Raw genomic sequence first — 26,821 nt, forward strand, 5'->3', positions numbered from 1 at the left:
GTGAGGTGAGAGGGCAGCGGACAATTCAGTGGTGGGGATTGGGATGAGATATGTGCAGACAAAAAGTGTGCACCAAAATATAAACATGTGAATGAATTTAGTACTATGCCATTTGCTACCTTAAATGTCCAGGGATACCAGCGGGTCATGTATCTCAGTGACTGGGACATGATTCTATGGGGCGGGCGGATGGGTCACAAACCAGGTGCCTATAAGTGGTCAAGTAGAAAACGAAAATCTACACTAGACTCTTTTGGAGGGAACAATTCCTTGTTAGAAATGGTACAATCATTGAAAATGGTGCCAACCCAGCATAGTTATCACACTATGATAATCCTTGAGATTGCCTTGGGCACTGTAGAGCCCCAAATTCAGGCATTTGTAGATTTAGCATCACATTGAGCTAGTTATACCATAAGATGGACTAAGGCCAACATTGAACAATTCTGTACAATAATTTTTCTTACAGGTGAGCTTGACTGTTTTAAAACATACAGTGCACATGGCTGAAGGTTGTGGCCAGAATCTATGATGGAAGGTCATGATTTGTGCCCTTTAATGTATTAAAATATATTAGCCATGAACACTGAGCATGGCGGAAGGCCATGCTCAGTGCAGGATACTCTTGTAATGTAATTAGTGATGTCATCAGTGATGTCATCTGTGATCTCATCATTGTGGTCATAGGCTGCACAACAGGGGATGCAAAGTTAAGGTGGGTTTAGCTGAATTTCAGGGGTTTTGTTGTGTTAAGTTCTCACCTTAATGTTCCTGCAACTAACGTTTTTCCTTGAATTTCAAGGGTTTTGTTATTCCATAGATTTATTCCGCACATGGCCACTGGCCATGGCCTACAGCCATGCCCACAGTATATCTTAGAACACTACAGACCCCTAGCCATGGGCTTTGACCATGGCCAAACACTACCAGACCACTAGCCATGGTCTTATACCATGCCTACTGTGCATTTTAAAAACAAATGCTTGTGGTCTTGTGAGTAAGCGTCTCCACTGGGAACATGACAGCCTGAGTAAAATACTGGTAGCCAAATACTTAAGCAAGCTTGCAAAGCTCAAAAAGACCCAAGGGGTTGCATCCACTCTCTGAAAAAAGAAGTTATGTTGTCCTCCCAGATGTGAAACGCGGCCACAATCAGAGGAACATAACTGTACCAGTGTCCAGGATTGCATACTTGCTTGCCACATCTTGGGCAAATAATCATGACTTACTTGCCCTCTTTTCCCCTCCTCACCCCCATTTATTCCTTTCACCAATGCTCTGTTTTATAAAGATAACTTGAAAAGTGCACATACCATAGTGTCACTCAAATATATAAATCCCTGTAGAACTATCTGCAGGAGAAATCATGAATATAGCCAAGTTACATTTCTTGTATATATTGTTATATTCCACACGTCCCTCGTTATTTGTAAGATGATCATTCAGATTTCCATTTTACTTTGCATTTTGGGTCTTTTAGTACTTGATGCACAAAACAAAACTACACGTCACAAAATGCAACAACATAAAACAAGTGCTGGATAAGCATCTACCAAATTTCATGGAGACATACACACACACACACACACACACTGACACTGAAAGTTAACACTCAATGTGTCACAATACTCACATACATACATACCTTCACAGAGCAAATGCACACCACACGCACAATCCCTCACAAACAACTTCACACAATGTACACACACACACGCTCAAATCAAACAAACACATTGCATGCACACCCTCTCAGGTGACATGCCCACCCTCACACCACACATTCCTCCCTTACACTGCACATATATTCAAAAATAGGACAACACTGTCTCTGGGCAACATTATAAAACAGAAAAGAAAATCAGCTTTACGCTGACATCGGGGAACCCTGGCCTGAAGTATTTTGAGATGCAGCACTTAACCATTATGCTTCAATGAGGTTGTTGCTTGGATTTTCACAAGTTTCATACCTAGCCTTTTATCATTGAACATATTAAATTATAAGCTAAGTGTGAAATGTATGCCCCATGAAAAACCAAGCCAATATGGCATAGTGTTGAATTCTAGGCCTTATACGCTGTCAAACCACGGTTCAAGACTGTGTTTTTTTTGTATTTCATTTAATTTAATTAAAAGAAAAGCAACACAACTGGGAGGTGATGAGGTTGGTTGTTTGCAGTCCTGTGATCTTATTTGACATGAGGTTGTTTAGAGGTGGCTGCAATGTCAGCCATGTCCAAAGATCCCTTGCAGCAAAATAACAGTGCCGGAATGGCTTTTGCACCTAAAGGGGTTTGCCTAAATGGGCGCTCCAAATCGGCCCATGCCAAAACAATGGCACTGAATATGGGTGTACCACTGTCATCATTGTGGTCATAGCCTGTACAACAGGAGGTGCAAAGTTAAGGTGGCTTTAGCTGAATTTTATGGGTTTTGTTGCATTCATTTTTCACCTTAACGTCCATGCATTTTAAGTTTTTCCTCAAATTTCAAGGGTTTAGCTATTCCATAGATTTTTAGAATGTTTCCAGACCACTAGCATGGTCTTTGGAAAAGGTCAGTGGGCACAGCATTTGGCCGTGCCCTCTGTCCATTTTAAAATGCTACAAGACCACTAGCCATGGTTTTTGACCATGTCGATTGGGCACGACCACTCTATATTTTAAAACACTTCACTCAAAGACATTCATCAATCACAAACTTATTGTGTCCTGCTTTGACAGAGGTAGTGTTATGTATAAAATATTGCAGTCTTTGAAAACTCACAATGTTTTTAGGCAATGCACAGTGAGATAGAATTATTTTGCATGGACCACATACTTCGGTTAAGGAGCGTGCTCCAAGCCCCTTGTTTTATGGCCGGTCTTTTGGTGACTGTTGTGATACATTGCACTACCCCAAATTACCACATGTAAGCAGCACAGAAATGGGAAATAAATGACCGGCTGCAAGAATAACACATGCCCAGGTACTTTCTGCACCTAGAGCGGAAATCGAAAGCTAGCACCCATGAATATATGCACAGTAAGTGAACATATATCTTAATGTGAAATATACAAATGTAGTTGAATAGACCAACTCATTAGACAAAATGTGCAAGAAAAAATAGCATTGGACTTTAAAAAAAGTAATGAATACCAGAAAAACAACCTGAGAGAGTAAATGTTCCACTAAATATGCTGGCAATGTCTAAAAGGTGCTTGGCTATTAAACCCAGCAATTAAATATTCCCTGGAAAACTAAATCCCAATAAGTGCTTGTGGTCTTGTGAGTAAGAGTCTGTACTGGGAACATAATAACCTGAGAAAAATTCTGGTAGCCAAAAACTTGAGCAAGCTTGCCAACCTCAACAAAAAAAACAAAGGATTAGGCGTGCCATCTGAAGAAAATGTACGCTGTTCACCCAAATGTGTCATTTACTTTTGCCCTGAAAAGCAGCCACAATTAGGGGAAAATAACATTCCCCAGTGTCCAGGGTTGCAAACTCTCTTGCCACATCGTGGTCAAATACTCATGACTTAGTTGCTCTATCATAACTTTCCCTCCTCACCCCCATGTCTTGCTTTCAACAATACTCCCCTTTATAAAGATAACTTGGAAATTACACATACCACAGTGTCAGTCAAATATATACATTCTTATAGAACTATGTTAGACACAAAGTGTACACATGTGACATTATTCCCCCCATCTTGACTGGGAGACACCAAATACCAGAATACAATTCAGCAAAAAGCTAACAAAAAAAATGTCTCTTAGTGTAAAACTTTCAAGGACTGACAGTGGCATGGTTTAGATTGAGTAATGCGGATGCACTGTGTCATGAGATATTTAAAACTAAGAAAACACACAGCATTCGAGACTGTGGACTGTCTCCCATCCATGCAGAACCAGGACCGACCCTGCTTAATTTCAAAACAAAGAATGATCAAGCCCCCTTAGGCCATGTTTCTCTAAGTTAGTCTTGTAAGAGGTGCTCATTAATTAGGCAACATGGCCTCATGGGGCTGGACTTTTCCTTGTTTTGAAGCTAAGCAGGGTTCATCTCAGCTACTGCAGGTATGGGAAACCCACTGGTTTCAAGGACTGACAGTAGCATGGTATAAAAAGAAATTGAAAGCCTGTTCGCTCGCCCATCCATGCAGTAACCTGGACTGACCCTGTTTAGCTTCAAAGTGGGGAAGAACCTGCTTAGATTCAAAGCAAGGAAAGGGCCAGACCATTTCTCTAAGTGATCTTGTAATGTGCTTCATTTATCTGGCAACATGGCTGAGGAGGCTGGCCCCTTCCACAATTTAAAGCTAAGCAGGTTCTGTCCTGGTTACTGAATGTATGAAAGACCTGAATGGCACTTGTGTCACTGGCCGTGGACAGTGATTTTTCACCCCCGATGTCACTATAGCTTTCAAAATATATTTTTTTTAAAAACTGTAACCCGGGCACGGAACTACTCTTAATATCTTTCACATAAAAAACTGTAACTAAGGCACGGAACTACTCTTACTCATGGCTATCCGCAGTGCTTTCTAGCCCCGAATTTCAGAAAAATGGCTGGAAAACAAAATGTTTTCCTGCCCCCCCAAGCCCTCACCAAGTGCCCCAATCACCTCTGCCAGCACCCCCACTCCCCAGATGGCCTCCTCACCTCCCCTGCCCTCTCCCTTTCCCCCCACAAAACACAGTTTCTGTGATGCATTTTGCTTTGAAATGTCGGCAATCCGGAGCTACATGAAGCTGTGTGTTGGAAACTCTGTCCCTAGCCACCCTAAACCTCTAGGCATTTGCATATTTTCTGACCTGCAAATGGCTTTTTTCCTGCATTTCATTTTCCCATATCCTCGGCTATAGCCGTGGTTATCTCCCACATTGAGACAAAAACAAAATGGCAGCTGTTTCATTTCTAAAAACACCCCATTTTGGCTAAATCCCCAAGATATAGCTATCTATGTTTGAGAAGGGGCACCCATTCTCCGTCTATGGAAAAATGAATGAGAAGAAGGCCACACTTTTTGCAAAACATTTTTTATCTTCTTAATGACGTTTTAATTTTTTAACAAATCTTTATGAAACTTTGCAGTCTAGGGGACCACAAGTCTTTAATCTAAATTCTGTTACTCGAATCAAAAGTTAATAACGATAGAATTTTGAAGGGTTCCTATGAGAGACCGACTCAACGTAAGTATAGGGCGCCAACGACCACCCTATAATATATATATATATATATATTTAAAAATATATCTATATAAATATGTATATAAAATTCTTTTAGGATGTGTGTGCATTTGGGAACTGAGCATGTGCACAACCATCCTTATCCTGAGACCTGTCTAAAATGTTGCAGCAAGAAAGGAAAGACTATCTAGAGACAACCCTTGGGCCCCAGTGGGGTGATTGATTTTGCAGCTACTTCATACACAAATTCTAATGCTAAGACTTTCTGAATCAGTATTTATGGTTCAATGTTACAAATATAATTTTTTTTTTTAAAACTTTTCTTTATTGGCATGGTGAGAGAACAAACAATCAACACAATGTACAGCATAGCAAGAGTAACAGATACACACATGGTAGTGCAATACATGGGAATGCTAGCCAAGTACAGATGGGGCCATTGTTCGGATTCAAGCAGCACAGCAGTGGATTAGTTTACATCACCAGGAGAAGGGGAGGACAACAGTTCCAAGTCATCTTTGTTATTTAAATAGGTGCAAAATTCCGTCCACACATTCCTAGGACGGGAGGCCAGCGGGAGGGTATTGATGTAGTCCTCCTTGCACGCTTGATTCCAGGTGAGGGCCCTCATCCACATCTCAAACGAAGGGGAGGTTCGGCGCTTCCAACATTGCAATATGCATTTTTGGCTATTATGGTAGCAACATTCAGAAACCTAGACATTTTCCTCAACTCCGGACCATCCCACAGGCCGAACAGTATAGCTAGGGGTTCTGAAGGGATACGGGACGCTGTGATGTCTGAGAGAGCTTCAATTATGGCCCTCCAGTATGGGCCCAGCGCATCACAGGACCAGAACATGTGAGTGTGATCTGCAGCAAGAGAACTGCATTTAGGGCAGGTGCGGCCCTGGGTGTGTGCAAACCTGTCCAGTCTTTGAGGCGTGTAATATAGTCTGTTAAGGAGCTTGTATTGCATGCACATATGTCTGGCATTCAGAGAGGTGGTTCGAGTGTGCATGCACATTTTCCCCCACATTGCGTCCGTGATGGGGAGGCCCAGCTCCTCACTCCACGTATCTCGCGCCTTGATTGGCACGTCTGTGGGGTCGGCCATCAACAATTTGTACAGCGCGGACACTATCCCCCTAGCACCAGCCGAGTTGGATATATAATGGATCTCAGGTGAGTCTGGGGGCTCATCTGGGTATGAGGGCCACCAGGCGCGGAACACCGCCCTCAGCCTGTAGTATTGTAGTAATTCCAATGCAGTACCCAGGTGTCCGGGGCACCACGTCTGCGGAGTGATAAACTTCCCGTCGGGGTAAAAGTCGGTCAGGACCCGGTAGCCCAGATCATGCCAGTGTTTCATTAAAAGCTTATCATGTGTAGGGCTGAGGCCCGGGAACTGCCAGATGGGCAGCCATTTGTAGTACAGGTGGTGGTCGGGTTGTGTCTGTAAGATATGTTTCCAGGTCCTGACAGTGGGCGCTACAGGGTCTGCCGAGGCGTCGGCGTGATACGTGTGATGGAGAATGAGGGAGACGGTGTTAACACTCTCGCTAGCTAGTTTCTCAAGCTTCACATGCGGGGGGTTCAGAGAACGTGTAACAGTATGTGGCGTATTGGGCCTGCGCAGCTGTCCAGTATTTACCAAAATCGGGGGCGGTGAAACCCCTGTTACCATAGGTAAGAGTCATGTGTTGCCATTTCTTACGAACCGCGCCCGAGGGCCATAGAAATTGTGCACACGCAGCGTGTAGGTTCCTGAAATATCGCTTTCCGGGCCAGATCGGCACATTAGTGAAGACGTAGAGAAATTTAGGGACCATAATCATTTTGTTAAGAGATAGTCTACCCGACAGAGAGAGTGGGAGACTGAGCCATTTCAACATTTGAGCCTCAGCGAGCTGCGCCACAGCCGCATAGTTAACAGCCAACAGTGAAACTTTAGTGAGGGACACCTGGACTCCAAGGTACCTGATGCCCCTCGGTGACCATCGGAGGGGGAATTTGCAGGGCGTTTGTGTAGTGGACGGGGTGAGCGGGAAGATTTCAGATTTGGAATAGTTTATGGTGAAGCCCGAGAAAGTGCCAATTTTGGTTATGTCTCTCAATATCGGGTCTAGGTGGGCCGCCAGGTCTCTAATATATAGGAGCTTGTCGTCGGCATATAGAGAAATGATCTTGGGAGTATCACGGAGACGTATACCTTTACGCGTATTTTTATCCCTAACGTTATCAGCCATGGGCTCTATAGTGAGTGCAAAGAGTATCGGAGAAAACGGGCAGCCCTGGCGGGTACCTCTGTGACAAATATTTTTATGTTAGCGTGAGTGTTAAGTAAAATGAAAGGAGCACAAATCCCAGTGTGCATTATATACTTGGTGATTCAATTATATCAACAATTTTATAACACACGTTTGTCAAATATACAATTCTCACTTGTGCAATTCATCCTTTTTCTCTTTCTCATAAAGGTACTTCAAAAGGGTATGATAGGAAGCTAGGAGACTGTTCATCTTGGAATGGTTCCCTTCCCTCAGGAAATAATGTATATGGTTACCCCAGATTTTTTAAATTAGTTTTTCCCTATAACGCAAGTGTAATGTTCTTATTCTGAGTAAAATATATACAGAAATGACCATTGTTAAAATTATTTTAAAAACAGAGCCAGTTCATAATCTTTAAATAATTTCCATTTTAAATAGCTGCTTTTACAAAAAGACACAGGGGATAATTCATGGATTATTTGTGCCGAAAAAAACAGGATTTGTGCGCCATTCTGCCCGCAAATCCTCATTTGTTAAACAGGGATTTGTGGGCAGAATAGCACAAAAATCATGTTTTTTTTCGGCGCAAATAATCCATGAATTACCCCCCATGTCTCATGGCCTCCCAGATTTCGGCAGGGATGTCATTTAGTGGTCACCATAGGTCACAACTGCAACCTCTGAGCTCTCCCTTGCGACATCTGTGGTCTCCCCTGCAACCTCTAAAAAATAAAAAATAAAAAATAAATATATTTTTCTTTTTTTTATGCAAGCTCCTGGCCAGAACCATGTAGCTCTTTAGTTCTGGAGTGTCTGGCTTTCTCGTTCAGGCCCCTTAAAAAAATAAGAAAAATAAGAACAGGAGTGCCACAAGTCTTACACTTTCAGCACTAACTCTAAATAAGAAACAATAGGAATACCAAATAATGTGTCAAGCTATACAATAATTGCTAGACTCATTAATTTCAGGCACACTTCAGGGGCTGAATCACTGATTTAGTCTGTTCTTAAACGCCTCAACTCAGCCTTTCATCCTTCTGAGGTTGATAAATGAGTGCCAATACAGGTTGGGTGATATTGGGTGTATATTTATTCTATATTAAGCGCTTAAGCGTAAGTGCTATATAATAACACATCATTATCATTTGGTCATGGACGTCTGCTTGCATTCACAGTCATTTAGTAATATGGGCCTATACACACTGATCTTAACAATACATATGGCGATCCATTCTTGTATGAAATGTACATCACATTATAGTGATAGCGTAACCATATTTTTTGTAGTTTACAATGCTATGTGATGCCACTTCCTGTTTTGTCAACGGGTGAACGGTTGTGTTCCATCGCTTCCTGCGATATCGCTACGGGGTGAGGTCAAATGACATCACGTCCTGTGATGTCATCAGAGGGTCAAAGGTTGTGTGATGTCACTTCCGCTACCCCGGGTATTTTGTTGAAATGACGCCCCTGGATTTCGGTGGGGCTCCTCTGAGCAAGCAGCGAGGGTGGCTCAAGGAAACATCTTGCATCACATTGCTCACTCACAAAGAGAAACAGATATAGAGTGAGACAGAGAGAGAGAAAGAGCGAGATAGAAGATATGTGAGATAGACCGACAGAGAAGAAGAATAGAGAGACAGAATAGTTTACGTGTGTGAGAGAAAAAGAGAGCGAGCGGGAGAACAAACGAGAGAGAGAGAGAAAGAGGGAACAAGAGATCTGTGTGTGATACACCATGTACAGCAAGTTTGTGTTTATAAGCTTTTCCCTCGGCTCTTTTGATGCTGTTCATCATAATGACAAGAGTTGTAGTCAGATATGAGCAGAGCAAGTTACGTGACATCCCCAGGGTAGATACAATAGAAGGTTTCTGAGTAAACACTGTGTTATGTCAAATCAGTTTGAGGCAGGGTGAAAGAGCCAGGAAACCAGGACCTGCATTGTTTTTTGAAGAAAGTTAACATAATCTAGACTAGATTGTACAAGGGGTTGCATCTGTGTTTAGGCTTGAGAAAAGCAAGAATGGTTATGTTCATGTAATGTTATGAGATGTTATATAGTGAGCTGCTAGCGTTTGATGGTTTATTAGTGCTTTGGGGCCTACAAGAAAAATGCTTTGGGCTTGCTGAATAAGAGCAGAGGGAGCAGTGCCATGCTCCATTGCTGTTGTGTTGATGCATGAAGAGCAGAAGGAACCAATCTTTGTGTATGTAGTAGTTCAGTGCGTTTTTGGTGCTTTGTCAATTGAGGCATAGTGTACTCTTCGCTGGATGTGTTTGTTGTGTATCTTGCCAATGTCTGTCTTTTATATATTTTCGCATTGTCTTGCATGGGCTAATATTTGGGCTTCTGCATTTCCTTTTTATTGTTGGTTTTTTCGGTTTCTCTCATTAGTTTGTGCTGTTGGGTCAGTACAAAATTATGTTTTTTTTTTTTTTTTGGGTGTAATGTGTGACGAGGTGTGGTGTAGTGAGATGTGATGCCAGGTATGCTGGGAGACTAGGTCATTAATGTGGTGCATACTGGGTGACAGGGAGCAGATATCACTGTGTACTTTTCAAGGAACCAACAACACAGGGTGCATGCATATCAGGGGACCAACACCACAGTTCAATCAGGGGTGTTAGGGAGAATTCTCTTCTAATTTCCCTTACCTATAGAGTCTCCCAGCAGCTTTGCTGGATTTTGAAGGGTTTATTATTTTTTTCTCCTGCTAAGAGTGAGACCCTTTTTTCCCACTCTTAGACAGATTGCTAGTGTGTGTTTTAGGCTATCTTGTGTGCTTATGGTCTATGGGGTTTTTTCACCCTCATAGGAATCATCTTTTTTAACATGTGTGGTACACAGCACCCTCCGTGCAGTACCACAGGGGTGTCACAGTGATACCCAAACATAGACTCCATACCCTGGGACTGACTACTGTCTCCCAGGGCATGTAAAGGGCCTCATTACGACCCAGGCGGTAAGGGGTTTACGGCAGCGTAAACAGCGCCGACCCTTACCGCCTGATTCCGAGGTCCCTTAGCGCCATGGAGGATTTAACACCTGCTTTTAGCAGGTGTTAAAATCCATGGCGCTAAGGGACCTTGTTGTTAATTACGCCACCGTAATTTACGGTGGCGTAATTAACGCCTTCCCCACTCCCATTATGCCCTATGGGGCAAAAATGGGAATGGGGAAGGGTAAATGGGGATTGGGGACTTACCCCGCCAACCTCGGAATGGGGCGGTAAGTCCGCCAACCACCATGGCGTAAATGTAGTTTACGCCATGGTGGTAAAGGTACGACCCAGGCGGTAACTTACCGCCTGGGTAGGAATGAGGCCCAAAGTCTCCATTGACTTTACTAGTCAATAATTATGAACTAAACCAGTACAACCCATTTTACTATAGAAGTACTGGAAAGAGTTAATCGTTTTTCCCTAGTGTTTATTTTCGAAGGGGTACCGTACAGTCCCTCTCTCTAAAGTTTGTGGCTGATGGCAGTGGTTACTACCGTAAATATTTGACAGCAAATATTTCCCTATGGGATTTTCCCACTGTTCGAGGCTACCACTTTTACTGACAGCCTCCAACATACCGCCGGTTTATTTTAATATTAACTTTAATCTGGTGTGTTTTTTTTTTTGCCAGAACTTTAATAATATTTCTTTCTCATGTCTTTCTTTGAAATCCTAACCCGGGTAGGGAATCCTTTGTTTGCCCCTTTGGCAGGCTTCTGTCCAAAAGCCCTCCTCTCTGCACCACTGAGTCTGGGGTAGACAGCATTATTGGGAGGGGGAATAGGCACCCTGGACAGGGTTGCCTACGCAACACAAGTCGCACTCTGCCCTGTTAGGCTGGGGGGTTCTCCCGCCAGGAGAGCCACCCCACTGTGTGAGTGACAGTTAAACTGATGAATGGGGGTCTTGCTGCTTTAAAGCAGGGTCCTGAGGACTGGAGGACAAGACGCCGCCACTGGAACTAGAAACCCGAAGAGGAGAGAAGCTGAAAACACCTGCAACGACTGAACCACCGGTGAAGCCCTGCTGCAGATCCTCACCACTTTTCTCCAACGACTCGGGAAGATATTCACCTGCAAGAGTCTTCTTCTCTTGAGCTGGTGGGGCCAACCAGTTCACCAATTGCCTTCTAGGACATGCCTTGGTCGAATCGCCAGTGCCCTGCACTTGGAGACCGGATAGCCAGGCACCCGCCCACCACGACCGTGAATTAAAGGAGCGTACCTTTTATTCATTTTGGCAGCATCGCGGCTGGCTTCATCCCTGGGCAGTGCAGTAACTCGAACCTTCCTCCATGATGAGAGCCTCTCTTCCTCTGCTGGATATCCCAAACTGTAGGAACTGCCAGGAACTACCGCCACCGCAGGAGCCTCTTCCACTTTTAAGGTACATTGTTCTGCCAGGCCTCCCGTTTCGTTGAGTATCGCTAAAGGTGTTTTAAATCCTTTACTTACCTACTGGGTTGGCCACACCCTATCATCTAACATTGTCTTTTACCTTCTGAAACTGCCTTTTCAAATCGCTAAACAAAGACTTGACTGCAGCTACTAGAACAGTTTGATCCTGGGCACATTGCCTTGTACCATTGACTCTGGAACAGGCCTATTGACTCTGATCAACAGGGTAATTCATAGAATTTCGCAGAAAAGTGTCGCAAGCGGCTGGCGCAGAGTGTCCGCGTGCGATTGTCTGCGCCAGGCACATGCGCTAAAACCGATTTCCGCGCACAGCGTATTCATGGATTTTAGGCTCCCAAACCAGCCGTGGCGCAGAGTATCGCAGCGACCCTGCAGCAGCGCCAGTAACGCCCCCAAGAACGCCCTCGCGCAAGGAAAAGCCATCAAAATCGCTAAATCATCGCAAAGGGCTGCGCTAACCCTGGACCAGTTTATAGGGCTGCCAAACAAGGAACGCAAAGCGGGTAACGTGCATATCAGGGGTAAGCGTGAAGTTATACACGCGATTAGCCAGGCTGCCAGGGTACGTGTATTTCAGGGGTGCGCGGGAAGTTCAACACGCGATAGTCCAGGGAACGTGTATTACAGGGGTACGCGGGAAGTTCAACACGCGATTGTCCAGGGAACGTGTATTACAGGAGTACGCGGTAAGTTCAACACGCGATTGTCCAGGGAACGTGTATTACAGGGGTACGCGGGAAGTCTTACATGCGATTAGCCAGTACACGTGTAATACAGGGGTACGCGTGAAGTTATACACGCGATTAGCCAGGGTACAAGTATTACAGGGGTACGTGGGAATTATCACACGCGATTTGGCTGGGTACGTGTATTACAGGGGTACACGGGAAGTTCTACACGTAAATCGGCTGGGTACGTGTATTACAGGGGTGCGCGGGAATGATCACACACGATTTGGCTTGGTACGTGTATTACAGGGGTGCGTGGTAATGATCAGACGCGATTTGGCTTGGTACGTGTATTACAGGGGTGCGTGGGAAGTACTACACGCGATTGGCCAGGGTACGTGTATTACAGGGGTACGTGGGAATTATCACACGCGATTTGGCTGGGTACGTGTATTACAGGGGTACACGGGAAGTTCTACACGCGATTCGGCTGGGTACGTGTATTACAGGGGTGCGCGGGAATTCTCACATGCGATTTGGCCAGGTACGTGTATTACAGGGGTGTGCGGGAATTATCACACGCAATTAGGCTGGGTGGGTCCTCACAGGTGTTCCCTGTACACCCTCCACGGCCCCAGCAGGCAGCCCACAAAACAGGGGACTACCCTGCACACCTGCTCATGTCCCCCTGCACCCCCAGCCCCCAGCAGTGCAGGGTCACCCTCCACCAGGCCCCCACTCATGTCTCCCACCACCCCCACCCCCCAGCAGTGCAGGGGCACCCTCCACCAGGCCCCCACTCATGTCTCCCACCACCCCCACCCCCCTGCCACCATGGGCAGCCCCCACCAGGCCCCCACTCATGTCCCCCTGCACCCCCACCCCCCAGCAGTGCAGGGTCACCCTCCACCAGGCCCCCACTCATGTCTCCCACCACCCCCACCCCCCAGCAGTGCAGGGTCAACCTCCACCAGGCCCCCACTCATGTCCCCCTGCACCCCCACCCCCCAGCAGTGCAGGGTCACCCTCCACCAGGCCCCCACTCATGTCTCCCACCACCCCCACCCCCCAGCAGTGCAGGGTCACCCTCCACCAGGCCCCCACTCATGTCTCCCACCACCCCCACCCCCCAGCAGTGCAGGGTCACCCTCCACCAGGCCCCCACTCATGTCTCCCACCACCCCCACCCCCCAGCAGTGCAGGGTCACCCTCCACCAGGCCCCCACTCATGTCTCCCACCACCCCCACCCCCCAGCAGTGCAGGGTCACCCTCCACCAGGCCCCCACTCATGTCTCCCACCACCCCCACCCCCCAGCAGTGCAGGGTCACCCTCCACCAGGCCCCCACTCATGTCTCCCACCACCCCCACCCCCCAGCAGTGCAGGGGCACCCTCCACCAGGCCCCCACTCATGTCTCCCACCACCCCCACCCCCCAGCAGTGCAGGGTCACCCTCCACCAGGCCCCCACTCATGTCCCCCTGCACCCCCACCCCCCAGCAGTGCAGGGTCACCCTCCACCAGGCCCCCACTCATGTCTCCCACCACCCCCACCCCCCAGCAGTGCAGGGTCACCCTCCACCAGGCCCCCACTCATGTCCCCCTGCACCCCCAGCCCCCAGCAGTGCAGGGTCACCCTCCACCAGGCCCCCACTCATGTCCCCCTGCACCCCCACCCCCCAGCAGTGCAGGGTCACCCTCCACCAGGCCCCCACTCATGTCTCCCACCACCCCCACCCCCCAGCAGTGCAGGGTCACCCTCCACCAGGCCCCCACTCATGTCTCCCACCCCTCCCACCCCCCAGCAGTGCATGGTCAACCTCCACCAGGCCCCCACTCATGTCCCCCTGCACCCCCACCCCCCAGCAGTGCAGGGTCACCCTCCACCAGGCCCCCACTCATGTCCCCCTGCACCCCCACCCCCCAGCAGTGCAGGGTCACCCTCCACCAGGCCCCCACTCATGTCTCCCACCACCCCCACCCCCCAGCAGTGCAGGGTCACCCTCCACCAGGCCCCCACTCATGTCTCCCACCACCCCCACCCCCCAGCAGTGCAGGGTCACCCTCCACCAGGCCCCCACTCATGTCTCCCACCACCCCCACCCCCCAGCAGTGCAGGGTCACCCTCCACCAGGCCCCCACTCATGTCTCCCACCACCCCCACCCCCCAGCAGTGCAGGGTCACCCTCCACCAGGCCCCCACTCATGTCTCCCACCACCCCCACCCCCCAGCAGTGCAGGGTCACCCTCCACCAGGCCCCCACTCATGTCTCCCACCACCCCCACCCCCCAGCAGTGCAGGGTCACCCTCCACCAGGCCCCCACTCATGTCTCCCACCACCCCCACCCCCCAGCAGTGCAGGGTCACCCTCCACCAGGCCCCCACTCATGTCTCCCACCACCCCCACCCCCCAGCAGTGCAGGGGCACCCTCCACCAGGCCCCCACTCATGTCTCCCACCACCCCCACCCCCCAGCAGTGCAGGGTCACCCTCCACCAGGCCCCCACTCATGACCCCTGCACCCCCACCCCCCAGCAGTGCAGGGTCACCCTCCACCAGGCCCCTACTCATGTCTCCCACCACCCCCACCCCCCAGCAGTGCAGGGTCACCCTCCACCAGGCCCCCACTCATGTCTCCCACCACCCCCACCCTCCAGCAGTGCAGGGTCAACCTCCACCAGGCCCCCACTCATGTCCCCCTGCACCCCCACCCCCCAGCAGTGCAGGGTCACCCTCCACCAGGCCCCCACTCATGTCTCCCACCACCCCCACCCCCCAGCAGTGCAGGGTCAACCTCCACCAGGCCCCCACTCATGTCCCCCTGCACCCCCACCCCCCAGCAGTGCAGGGTCACCCTCCACCAGGCCCCCACTCATGTCCCCCACCACCCCCACCCCCCAGCAGTGCAGGGTCACCCTCCACCAGGCCCCCACTCATGTCTCCCACCACCCCCACCCCCCTGCCACCATGGGCAGCCCCCACCAGGCCCCCACTCATGTCTCCCACCACCCCCACCCCCCTGCCACCATGGGCAGCCGCCACCAGGCCCCCACTCATGTCTCCCACCACCCCCACCCCCCAGCAGTGCAGGGTCACCCTCCACCAGGCCCCCACTCATGTCTCCCACCACCCCCACCCCCCAGCAGTGCAGGGTCACCCTCCACCAGGCCCCCACTCATGTCTCCCACCACCCCCACCCCCCTGCCACCATGGGCAGCCCCCACCAGGCCCCCACTCATGTCTCCCACCACCCCCACCCCCCTGCCACCATGGGCAGCCCCCACCAGGCCCCCACTCATGTCTCCCACCACCCCCACCCCCCAGCAGTGCAGGGTCACCCTCCACCAGGCCCCCACTCATGTCTCCCACCACCCCCACCCCCCAGCAGTGCAGGGTCACCCTCCACCAGGCCCCCACTCATGTCTCCCACCACCCCCACCCCCCAGCAGTGCAGGGTCACCCTCCACCAGGCCCCCACTCATGTCTCCCACCACCCCCACCCCCCAGCAGTGCAGGGTCACCCTCCACCAGGCCCCCACTCATGTCTCCCACCACCCCCACCCCCCAGCAGTGCAGGGGCACCCTCCACCAGGCCCCCACTCATGTCTCCCACCACCCCCACCCCCCAGCAGTGCAGGGTCACCCTCCACCAAGCCCCCACTCATGTCCCCCTGCACCCCCACCCCCCAGCAGTGCAGGGTCACCCTCCACCAGGCCCCCACTCATGTCTCCCACCACCCCCACCCCCCAGCAGTGCAGGGTCACCCTCCACCAGGCCCCCACTCAAGTCTCCCACCACCCCCACCCCCCAGCAGTGCAGGGTCACCCTCCACCAGGCCCCCACTCATGTCTCCCACCACCCCCACCCCCCTGCCACCATGTGCAGCCCCCCTCCTCACAATCCCCAATCATGTGCGTAATGGTCAGCCTCCACAGCCAAAAAGCCCTACCAAGTAACCCATTCACCCACATGGAAATAAAAACACATGTTACACCCCCAATGTTCATGAAGCAAATGAACCCATGTCCGTCACACACAGATTTTCAAATTGAATGGGAAAACACACAACATGACATGCATGAAACCAATGAGATGAAACCACACAGTGAACAATGGAAAAAAAAATGTATTGGACAAAAATACGAATGGTAAAGAAGGAAAAATAACAACAATGTAAATGTGAAAAAATAAGCTGCATGTCCGCATAAAAACACAAAAGTAGAAAATCAAATCCATAAAATTTTGTCCAAAGTGAAATGTAAAAACTCTCCATGCAACAAAGAACTATGTACAAAAATAACAAGGGTCCATCATCACAACTGAACTAAGGAAACCTCCTAAAAAACCTACCTAAATATCAACTATATACAAAAAGTGGAGCAGTGTCCGTCGACTCCAAATCATAAGAAAAAACAAAGGAAACCTAAAACTAAAGAACTATATACAAAGGCGGCGGGCAAGTCCAGCGGCTCACTCCGTGGTGTTCCGGGCCAGGGCATCATCGAACTCCTGTTCGATGTCCCGGAGGCGGTCCAGTTCCATGGCCCCGAGGGTCCGCAGGGACGACGCCGTGTCCTCCTCCAACCCCCTGCGGATTGCCTCGAGGCACTCGGCCCGCCTCAGGGCCCTCCGCATGGAGTTCTCCGCCCTGACCATTGTGAGCCGCGCCTCTTCCGCCCGCCGCCGCTCCGCACCTATGGCGTGGCCCAACCGCTGCCACACGGAAGACACTCTCTGTCCTGGGTCCTCCTGCCCTCCGGCCGATGCCTGCCCCTCCGATGTCGAAGGCCCCGAGCCTTCATGGCTCCCACCATGTTGCTGCTGCTGCTCTGCCTCTGCCCGTGCACTGCCTCCTGCTGCCTGCACATCCTCCGGCGGCTGGGGTGCAGTTGTTTATGTGGCCACCCCTGCTGGACGTCCGACTCCCGACTGTGGCAGGGATGCCTCCTCCACCAGCCTGGCCGCACTGTCAGAGGCAGCTCCACAGGGCACCCAGGTGACTGATGGGTGGGAAGATGGCACAGAGGACGACTGGCGCGTAGGGGGTCCAGTTGAGGAGGGGGTCGGAACAAGCCCCATCAGACGGAGGAATCCGGTCTGGATGACCTGTCCCAGCAGGCTGACGTGGTCAACGAGCCATTCGAGATGACGTGCAGTCTCTCCATGAAAAGACAGCAGGTCACCTCGCATGGCCCGTTGACGCAACGCCACACCAGCCAGGACAGGCTCAACCCGGACCTGGATAGCCACGTCCGCAGGCAGAGGAAGGCCAGTTGACGTCAGCTCATCCCCTGCCTGGAAACGGGTCTGGACGTAGGCTTCCCTGCTGGTGCAAGATGATGCAGGGACAGGATCGGGGACAGGATTGCACACAGGCACCTCCGCGGCGGCCTGTGCTGCCTCCTGTCCCTGGTCCTGGACTGCACCACTAGCACCAGTGGGATCCCCACCTCCAGACCCCGTCTCTGGTGCTTGCACGGCCTCCTCCTCCACCAGACCCCCCACCAACCTGGATGACTCCGTGCCATCTTCCCCTGTTGGGCCCTGTGGGGTCCCAGCTGCCCCTTCTGCTGCCGAGGAGTCCAACTCCAACCTCCGCCTCTTGGACCTCCCCCCGGCAGCTGCGGCCTGGGACGCGGCACCGGACTCCTCACTCCCCGACGAGATGACAACACGGGAGGGGAGCCGGGCCTTGCGTCTCCGGCTGGCGGTCGGATCCCCGCCGCTGTGCTCCACAGCACCTTCTCCGCCCTCTTCATCAGTTGACGCTGCAGACAGGGAGAAACAAAACACAGGCATCAGGGCACTGTACAATGGACACATACACACATGACAGTTGCACATGAGTGGCATTGGCAAACCTCAGACATGTCATCACAATCCCCAACACACATGTCATTGCAACTCGCACACATGAGCCATACCACAGCCATATCGCAACTGCCACCACCATCCATACACATACAACAGCATGAGCAGCCAAAGGTGACCCAGACATCACATGCAACACAGGAAGTGCACCACACATGTACACACACCACCACACTTGCATGCATGTGTACACCTCTGCCAAGTGTCGCACTGTTCAGACGGGCATCCATGTCACATCTGCCAATCAGGCTTACACATACCGCAGTCACATGCATCCATGTTGCATCACTGTTGCACCCTTGTCAAATACACACACATACACATGTACACAGTGCTCATACATGCAGCCCAATACAACATGCATGCGTGACATCACGGACATGTCTACTTACATACACATACATACAAACATGTGTGCACGCACAACTGCATTTGCCATGCAAGCCTACACACACAAGCACCATCCATGTCTCACACATTACAGCCCTCGCATGTGTCAGCCCCACGGCCATGTACACCCCCACCCATACTCAACCCCATACAAACAGATGTGCAACCTGCACAATACCGAATAATCACCACACGCACTGCTCACAATCAGGATGCATGTACACTCACCGCTCGACTCCAGACGGGTCTGCTTCTCCAGGACCTGGACGTGGAGCGCTGGGGATATGCGTTCCAGGACCCCCATCTGTTCTTCCGACAAGTGGCCCCGGCGCCCCTTGGCATCCGCTGCCTTCAAGAGGCGCCGGGCCTTGTTCAGGGTCCTGGACCTGAAGTCCTCCCAGCGCTTCCTGACATGTTGTAAGTCCCGGACTGTCACCCCCTCCGCGTTGATGGCAGTCACGATGTCAGTCCAGATCCGAGTCCGTCCTTCCTTGTCGGCGCGGGAACTTCCGAAGAGGGCATCATACTGCCACAGGACTTGCTCCACCAGGACACCAACTTCGGTGGCACTGAAGCTGGTGCCCCTCTGCCTCTCTGGCCGGGGGTTGTCAGTGGTCACAGATGGTGTTTGCCCCGACATGACAACCCCAGAGGCAGGAGTGGGTGGGCAACTGGGTCCTGGGGCTGGGCTGTGGAGCGATGGAATTCCAGTCGGGAGTCTTCGGTACCAGCAGGGGTGGTCACAGCAACAGCACCCCTGGCTGATGTGCAGGCAGCAAATGGCAGTGCACGTGGGCAGCAGGCAGTCAGGCAGCAGCAGATGGCAGGTGGGAGCGTGCTCGGGGCTCTGGGGGGCAGTAGTTCGGCCTTCTGGGCAGGAGCATGGTCTTCCGAGTGCTTACGCGTGGCCAGCTTGGTACGGAGTGATTTGGCACGTGAAAATCCTGCACGTCAGCGTGAAAATCGAGGAAAGGCCCTTAGCGCGTAAGCGCGTCAGCACGCATACGCGATTCTATTGGACCAAAGGCCCTCAGCGCGTAAGCGCGTCTGTGACGTGAGCCGCACGGGTGTTTCCCACACAGCACGTGATGACAGAGCACACGTGGAAAGACTGCACGTCAGAGTCTCATCGCGTGTGATTGGTGGAAATGGCCCTACACGCAGAAGTGACAAAGCGTGTAATTGGTGGAAATGGCCCCACACGCAGAAGTGACAAAGCGTGTAATTGGAGGAAATGTCCCTACACGCAGAAGTGACAAAGCGTGTAATTGGTGGAAATGGCCCTAGCGCGTACACGCCGCGTAAGTGACGCTGGACGTGTGGGCCTGTATAAAAGGTACGCGTAGAACACCACTTCCTTGTACGTGTTTTTCGTGGAGAGCGAGTGGGTGAATTCTGTACTTCTTGTCGTTTCACACGCGATTTACTTCACGGCGTTTCAAGTTCGTATTCCCTGTTACCTCTGACAGCTTTTTCTCTTCTTTCGCTTTTACTGGTTTACCTGGGCCTGTTCCCTCAAACAGTGTTCCCTTCTACTGTTGTCCTGTCTCCTCAGACAGCGTACAAATCTTCTTTTGGCGGGGGTGTTGCCATCCAAACGTGCTCCTTTTACACGCTCGTTTACCAGGCAGACGGTGAGTCACGCACGTATCTAACATCTGTGCTTGCCCCGTGTGTAGCCTACCCCTTCAGAGGTAATTCTAGGCTACGTGTGACACGCATACGTTCATTCTTGTGTTTCTGGGTGCCACAGCGTAGTGCAGGTTTTTCTTTCTGCACACGTGGTCTAGGAGGGGTTGCGTGCACGTCATCTCCCTTTTTTGGGCCTCCTGTGCGTTGCGTGACCCGTCATCTTTCCCCAGGAGTTACATTCAGCCTTGCTAGAGCACTAGGGTACAATTACCATCTGGTACCCAACCCCTTTGACCCCCAATTGCCCAGGACAATAGTCTACATCCACTCCCATACGCACATTAACATCAGTGCCATGGCTGGGAGGCGAGGATTCCGTAAGGGTGGCAAAGGTGGAAGAGCCACAAGTGGTGGCCGTGGTGGATCCGGTAGGGGACATGGTCGTAACTTGCAGGGTGAGCCTGTCCCCCCATGTGTGGAGGACCAGTCACGGGCACCCATAATCCCCCCTCCTCCCCCCCTCCCATTGAGGCTGATGTGGCTGACACCATCCATGCTCAGCCCTTGTTGGACCAGCCCATTGTGGCACCAGACCTGGCTGACTCCATGGCTGACTTCCAGGTCAGCAGGGCTACGACACGTGCGCTGGTGCACGTTGATGCCATCATGCCACGTGGATCTGGGGCAGCAAGGTCATCTGCTGCACCAAGGAGGCAGGGCGGAGAGGCTGCAGGGGCAGCTGCGGCTCCATCCACCCCAGCCCTCACACACCCAGCCAGGACAGTGTCGGTCCTAGTCCATGCTGCTGACATTCCCCCTGACACCATCACACTAGAGCCAATGCCTGCACCAACTCCCATGCTGAGTGTGCAATCCCACACTCCTGATACAGAGTCCACCAGGGCTCCTGCCCCTAGTGTCCAGAGCGGCGCAGGACACTCAGGATCACCACCACCTTCCAAGCGGAAGAGGAAGAGTGCTCGTCCGGCACAGGCTGATGCCCCAGACACGGCTACACAGTCCGGCCCGTCCAGGAAGCCCAGCTTCACGGATGACGAACTGAATGCACTTGTCGAGTATGTGTCCGGACATGACAACGAGATGGTCATTGTTGCAGGATCCAAGACCACACCTGCACAACGCCAGGCACGCTGGCAGACCGTTGCGGACATCGTAAGTGCCCTTGGAATCGTGAGGCGCACAGCCAATGATTGCTATAAGCGCTGGAATGACCTAAAGCGCAGGGCAAAGAGTAAGCTGGCCTCAAGTCATGCCGCAACTCTAGTGACTGGAGGTGGGTCTCCAGTAGTAGACATGGAACTCACTCCACATGAGTCAGTCGCTGGGACCTACGCCACGGAGGAACAGATCCAAGGCGTGGGAGATCTGGCTGATTACGAGGCATTGTCCGGTGAGTGCACATGCATGTGTGTGTCATGCATGTGCATGGTGTGTGTGTGAGGGCTTCTGTTTGTGTGCCAGGTGAGAGTGTGTGCGCCTGAGTCGTATGGGTCAGCCATGTGCTTCATGCAATACTTCCTGCGCAGCTGCATTTGGCCATAGCAGTATCCCTTCTGCCAACAGTAGACATCTAGCCCAACTGCACGCCAGTTGCCCTTGAAGTGTCACCTTGCCACAACATATTTGCTTATTTTTCACTGTTCATTCAGTCAGTTTGTTTGCATTCCACCACTTTCACTAGGCATGTCGCTGTCCACTAGTCACATGTCTGACATGGGTATGGTAAAGTGGAGTGACTTTGTTACCTGGATATCATTTGTACACACATGTCCCTGTGCAATTGGACCATTTCAGACTGGCAGCTCCAGGTGAAAAATCTGACCTGTTAGAATTAGAAAAGCAATTACATGCGGGAACTGGACTGAATGAATAGGTGCTGCCCTCCTCTCCATCTTCACTCAATAGCAATGGTACATGCCATCTGTGTGATGGCATGTGTGTTTCACCTGGCAATCACAGGCCAATGTGTGATGCCACTGCCAGGCAGCATGCAGAAAATGTGTTCATCTTCCATCTTGGTGTCATCAGTGTGTGCCATTTGCCTGCACTTCATACGCAGTGAGGGTGCATGCATGGGAGGGTTTCAGTCATGTGGGACATGTGTCAATCAAGTACTGGTTCTCTTGCTTCTCAGCCCTCATTGTGTGCCATGGTGCTAATGCCTGTTTCCATTTCTTTGTTTTCATGTCTTTGCAGGGGAAGACGCACCTGATACTGCTGGGGTTGTGGAGATGGTGCAGACCCAGGAGGGGTCCGAGGGCCGACCAACCACCAGTGAGGGACGTGGTGTGGTGGTGGGGGAGAACCCACAAGTGCTGCAGGTCGTGCTCTCAAGGGGTGTCTCTGGCTGCACCTCCCCCGAGCTGTACTCAGGTGTTGATTCGGATGAGACCTACGTGCCGTAGCAGGTGAGTGTTCCAGGGAGGGATTCTGTTCTGTCTCACCCACCTGCACCAGGGTCAGAACCCTCCATGGGGATGTCAGTGTTGGCAGCTACGCCTTCGGTGGTTACGGATGCAGGGTCACACTCCGCGACATCTGATCCTGTTCCTGGGCCAGCAGATCAGAGGGGGAATGCAGTCCTGCAGCCTCAGGCAGTGCCGGCACAGCAAGGCGCAGTTCGCCTTGCCCCAGACAGGTGTGGTGCCCGCCGACGTGGTGGCCGTACGCCACCCGGCAATACCGTATGGGAGCAATCCATTTACGGTATGGCAACCCAACAGGCTGCATCATCCGAGATGATGGCTCAGGCCATGGATAGGGTGGCCACTTCCATTGTCCCCCCAGAAAGGCTGATGGAGCGACTAGAGCAGGCAACCGACTCCATCTGCCAGTCACACAGGGAGGACATGTTGGGGTCCAACAGGGACAGGCGGGCGGCACTGGCGACTCTGCAGGAGGCCATCTCCATTGAGTCCCAGGGCCACAGGGAAGCCCTGAGGCAGGAGCTCCTTCACCTCAGGACGACTCTTGTTGAGCTTGAGGCTTCAACACACCAAAGGACAGAACAGCAGCTGGAGCGTCTCACCCGTACGCTCTCAGCTGAGATGCAGGCAACGAGGGCGGAGGTCCGGGCATCCCGTGAGTTGTTGCATGGGGACCTCCGCACACTCATCCTCCAGAACCAGACCTACCACACCCCCATGCTTGCAGCCATGGAGGAGCAGACTAGGGCCTTGCGTGGGCTGCCTCCCATAGTGCAACCACCTCCGGATGCAGCTGCACAGGGTGATAATAGCGACAGCAGTGATACTCCCACAATAGGGTAGCCGTGTGGGCCATGAGCCCATGGAGGTGTTTTATCTTCCCAGGATCCACGCAGGTGGGTTCTGGTGTGCATCCTGTCCTCGGACCTCCTGGGTGGCCTCCCCAACCCCCCCGGGCCCATCGATGGCCATTTTTGATTGTTTCTTATTTTTATTTTTATTTTGATTTCTTTTATTCCCAATTTTTTTGGGACAATCTGTTGGCTTCCGTGGTTCCTGTGGGCATACGCTGCATTGTGGCTGGGCACATGCAGGCTTGTAATGTATTTGGTTCAGATGCTTGGGTTTGAGTCACACACACCCCTCCTGCTTCCCGTTTCCATGGGCTTGCAAAGGGTGTGCACAAGTGACAGTGAATTACACAGTGATGTTGGACTCCCATGAGCTGTGTGGGCAGTCTGTAGTCACTACTGTGTATACATTCCTAGTGCATATTGCTGTTGTGTTGTACACTGCATGTTGCATTGATGTGTAACTCTTCTTCTGTGTCTACCTCCCAATTTGCAGGTCCCTTCCTCATGTCCACACAAGGACCTCTAGTCTGGAGATGGGGTCCATGTTGGCAGCAGTGCACCTACAACTCTACATGGCGCCAACACTGCACAGTTGGTAGTGGTGGGAGACATGAGTGGGGGCCTGGTGGAGGGTGACCCAAGTGGCTGGGGGGTGGGGGTGGTGGGTGACATGAGTGGGGGCCTGGTGGAGGGTGCCCCTGGTGGCTGGGGTGTGGGGGTGGTGGGAGACATGAGTGGGGGCCTGGTGGAGGGTGCCCCTGGTGGCTGGGGTGTGGGGGTGGTGGGAGACATGAGTGGGGGCCTGGTGGAGGGTGCCCCTGGTGGCTGGGGGTGGGGGTGGTGGGAGACATGAGTGGGGGCCTGGTGGAGGGTGCCCCTGGTGGCTGGGGTGTGGGGGTGGTGGGAAACATGAGTGGGGGCCTGCTGGCAGGTGCCCCACAGTGCTGGGGGGTGGGGGTGGTGGGTGACATGAGTGGGGGCCTGATGGAGGCTGCCCCTGCACTGCTGGGGTGTGGGGGTGGTGGGAGACATGAGTGGGGGCCTGGTGGAGGGTGCCCCTGGTGGCTGGGGTGTGGGGGTGGTGGGAGACATGAGTGGGGGCCTGGTTGACGGTGCCCCTGCACTGCTGGGGTGTGGGGGTGGTGGGAGACATGAGTGTGGGCCTGGTGGACGGTGCCCCTGGTGGCTGGGGTGTGGGGGTGGTGGGAGACATGAGTGGGGGCCTGGTGGAGGGTGCCCCTGGTGGCTGGGGGGTGGGGGTGGTGTGAGACATGAGTGGGGGCCTGGTGGAGGGTGCCCCTGCACTGCTGGGGTGTGGGGGTGGTGGGAGACATGAGTGGGGGTCTGGTGGAGGGTGCCCCTGCACTGCTGGGGTGTGGGGGTGGTGGGAGACATGAGTGGGGGCCTGGTTGACGGTGCCCCTGCACTGCTGGGGTGTGGGGGTGGTGGGAGACATGAGTGGGGGCCTGGTGGAGGGTGCCCCTGGTGGCTGGGGTGTGGGGGTGGTGGGAGACATGAGTGGGGGCCTGGTTGACGGTGCCCCTGCACTGCTGGGGTGTGGGGGTGGTGGGAGACATGAGTGTGGGCCTGGTGGACGGTGCCCCTGGTGGCTGGGGTGTGGGGGTGGTGGGAGACATGAGTGGGGGCCTGGTGGAGGGTGCCCCTGGTGGCTGGGGGGTGGGGGTGGTGTGAGACATGAGTGGGGGCCTGGTGGAGGGTGCCCCTGCACTGCTGGGGTGTGGGGGTGGTGGGAGACATGAGTGGGGGTCTGGTGGAGGGTGCCCCTGCACTGCTGGGGTGTGGGGGTGGTGGGAGACATGAGTGGGGGCCTGGTTGACGGTGCCCCTGCACTGCTGGGGTGTGGGGGTGGTGGGAGACATGAGTGGGGGCCTGGTGGAGGGTGCCCCTGGTGGCTGGGGTGTGGGGGTGGTGGGAGACATGAGTGGGGGCCTGGTTGACGGTGCCCCTGCACTGCTGGGGTGTGGGGGTGGTGGGAGACATGAGTGGGGGCCTGGTGGAGGGTGCCCCTGGTGGCTGGGGTGTGGGGGTGGTGGGAGACATGAGTGGGGGCCTGGTGGAGGGTGCCCCTGGTGGCTGGGGTGTGGGGGTGGTGGGAGACATGAGTGGGGGCCTGGTGGAGGGTGCCCCTGGTGGCTGGGGGGTGGGGGTGGTGGGAGACATGAGTGGGGGCCTGGTGGAGGGTGCCCCTGCACTGCTGGGGTGTGGGGGTGGTGGGAGACATGAGTGGGGGCCTGGTGGAGGGTGCCCCTGCACTGCTGGGGTGTGGGGGTGGTGGGAGACATGAGTGGGGGCCTGGTTGACGGTGCCCCTGCACTGCTGGGGTGTGGGGGTGGTGGGAGACATGAGTGGGGGCCTGGTGGAGTGTGCCCCTGGTGGCTGGGGTGTGGGGGTGGTGGGAGACATGAGTGGGGGCCTGGTTGACGGTGCCCCTGCACTGCTGGGGTGTGGGGGTGGTGGGAGACATGAGTGGGGGCCTGGTGGAGGGTGCCCCTGGTGGCTGGGGTGTGGGGGTGGTGGGAGACATGAGTGGGGGCCTGGTGGAGGGTGCCCCTGGTGGCTGGGGTGTGGGGGTGGTGGGAGACATGAGTGGGGGCCTGGTGGAGGGTGCCCCTGGTGGCTGGGGGGTGGGGGTGGTGGGAGACATGAGTGGGGGCCTGGTGGAGGGTGCCCCTGGTGGCTGGGGTGTGGGGGTGGTGGGAGACATGAGTTGGACATGGGTGGGGGCCTGCTGGCAGGTGCCCCACAGTGCTGGGGGGTGGGGGTGCAAGGGGACATGAGTTGGTGTTCATTAGTTCAAGGAGACATGTGCCTTTGCTGGGGGGCATGCCCATGTTGGGTGGGCTGCCTGCGGGACATGACCAGGGATGCAGGGTAGTCCCCTGTGGTGTGGGCTGCCTGCAGGGGCCGTGGAGGGTTTACAGGGTACACCTGGGAGGACCCACACTGTCAAATCACATGTGGAACTTCCCGCGCACCCCTGAAATACACGCGCCCAGGCTATTCGCGTGTGGAACTTCCCGCGCACCCCTGAAATACACGCGCCCAGGCTATTCGCGTGTGGAACTTCCCGC

Source organism: Ambystoma mexicanum, chromosome 2q (genome assembly GCF_040938575.1).
Source record: "Ambystoma mexicanum isolate Mex_15411 chromosome 2q, UKY_AmexF1_1, whole genome shotgun sequence".
NCBI classification, from domain to species: Eukaryota; Metazoa; Chordata; class Amphibia; order Caudata; family Ambystomatidae; genus Ambystoma; species Ambystoma mexicanum.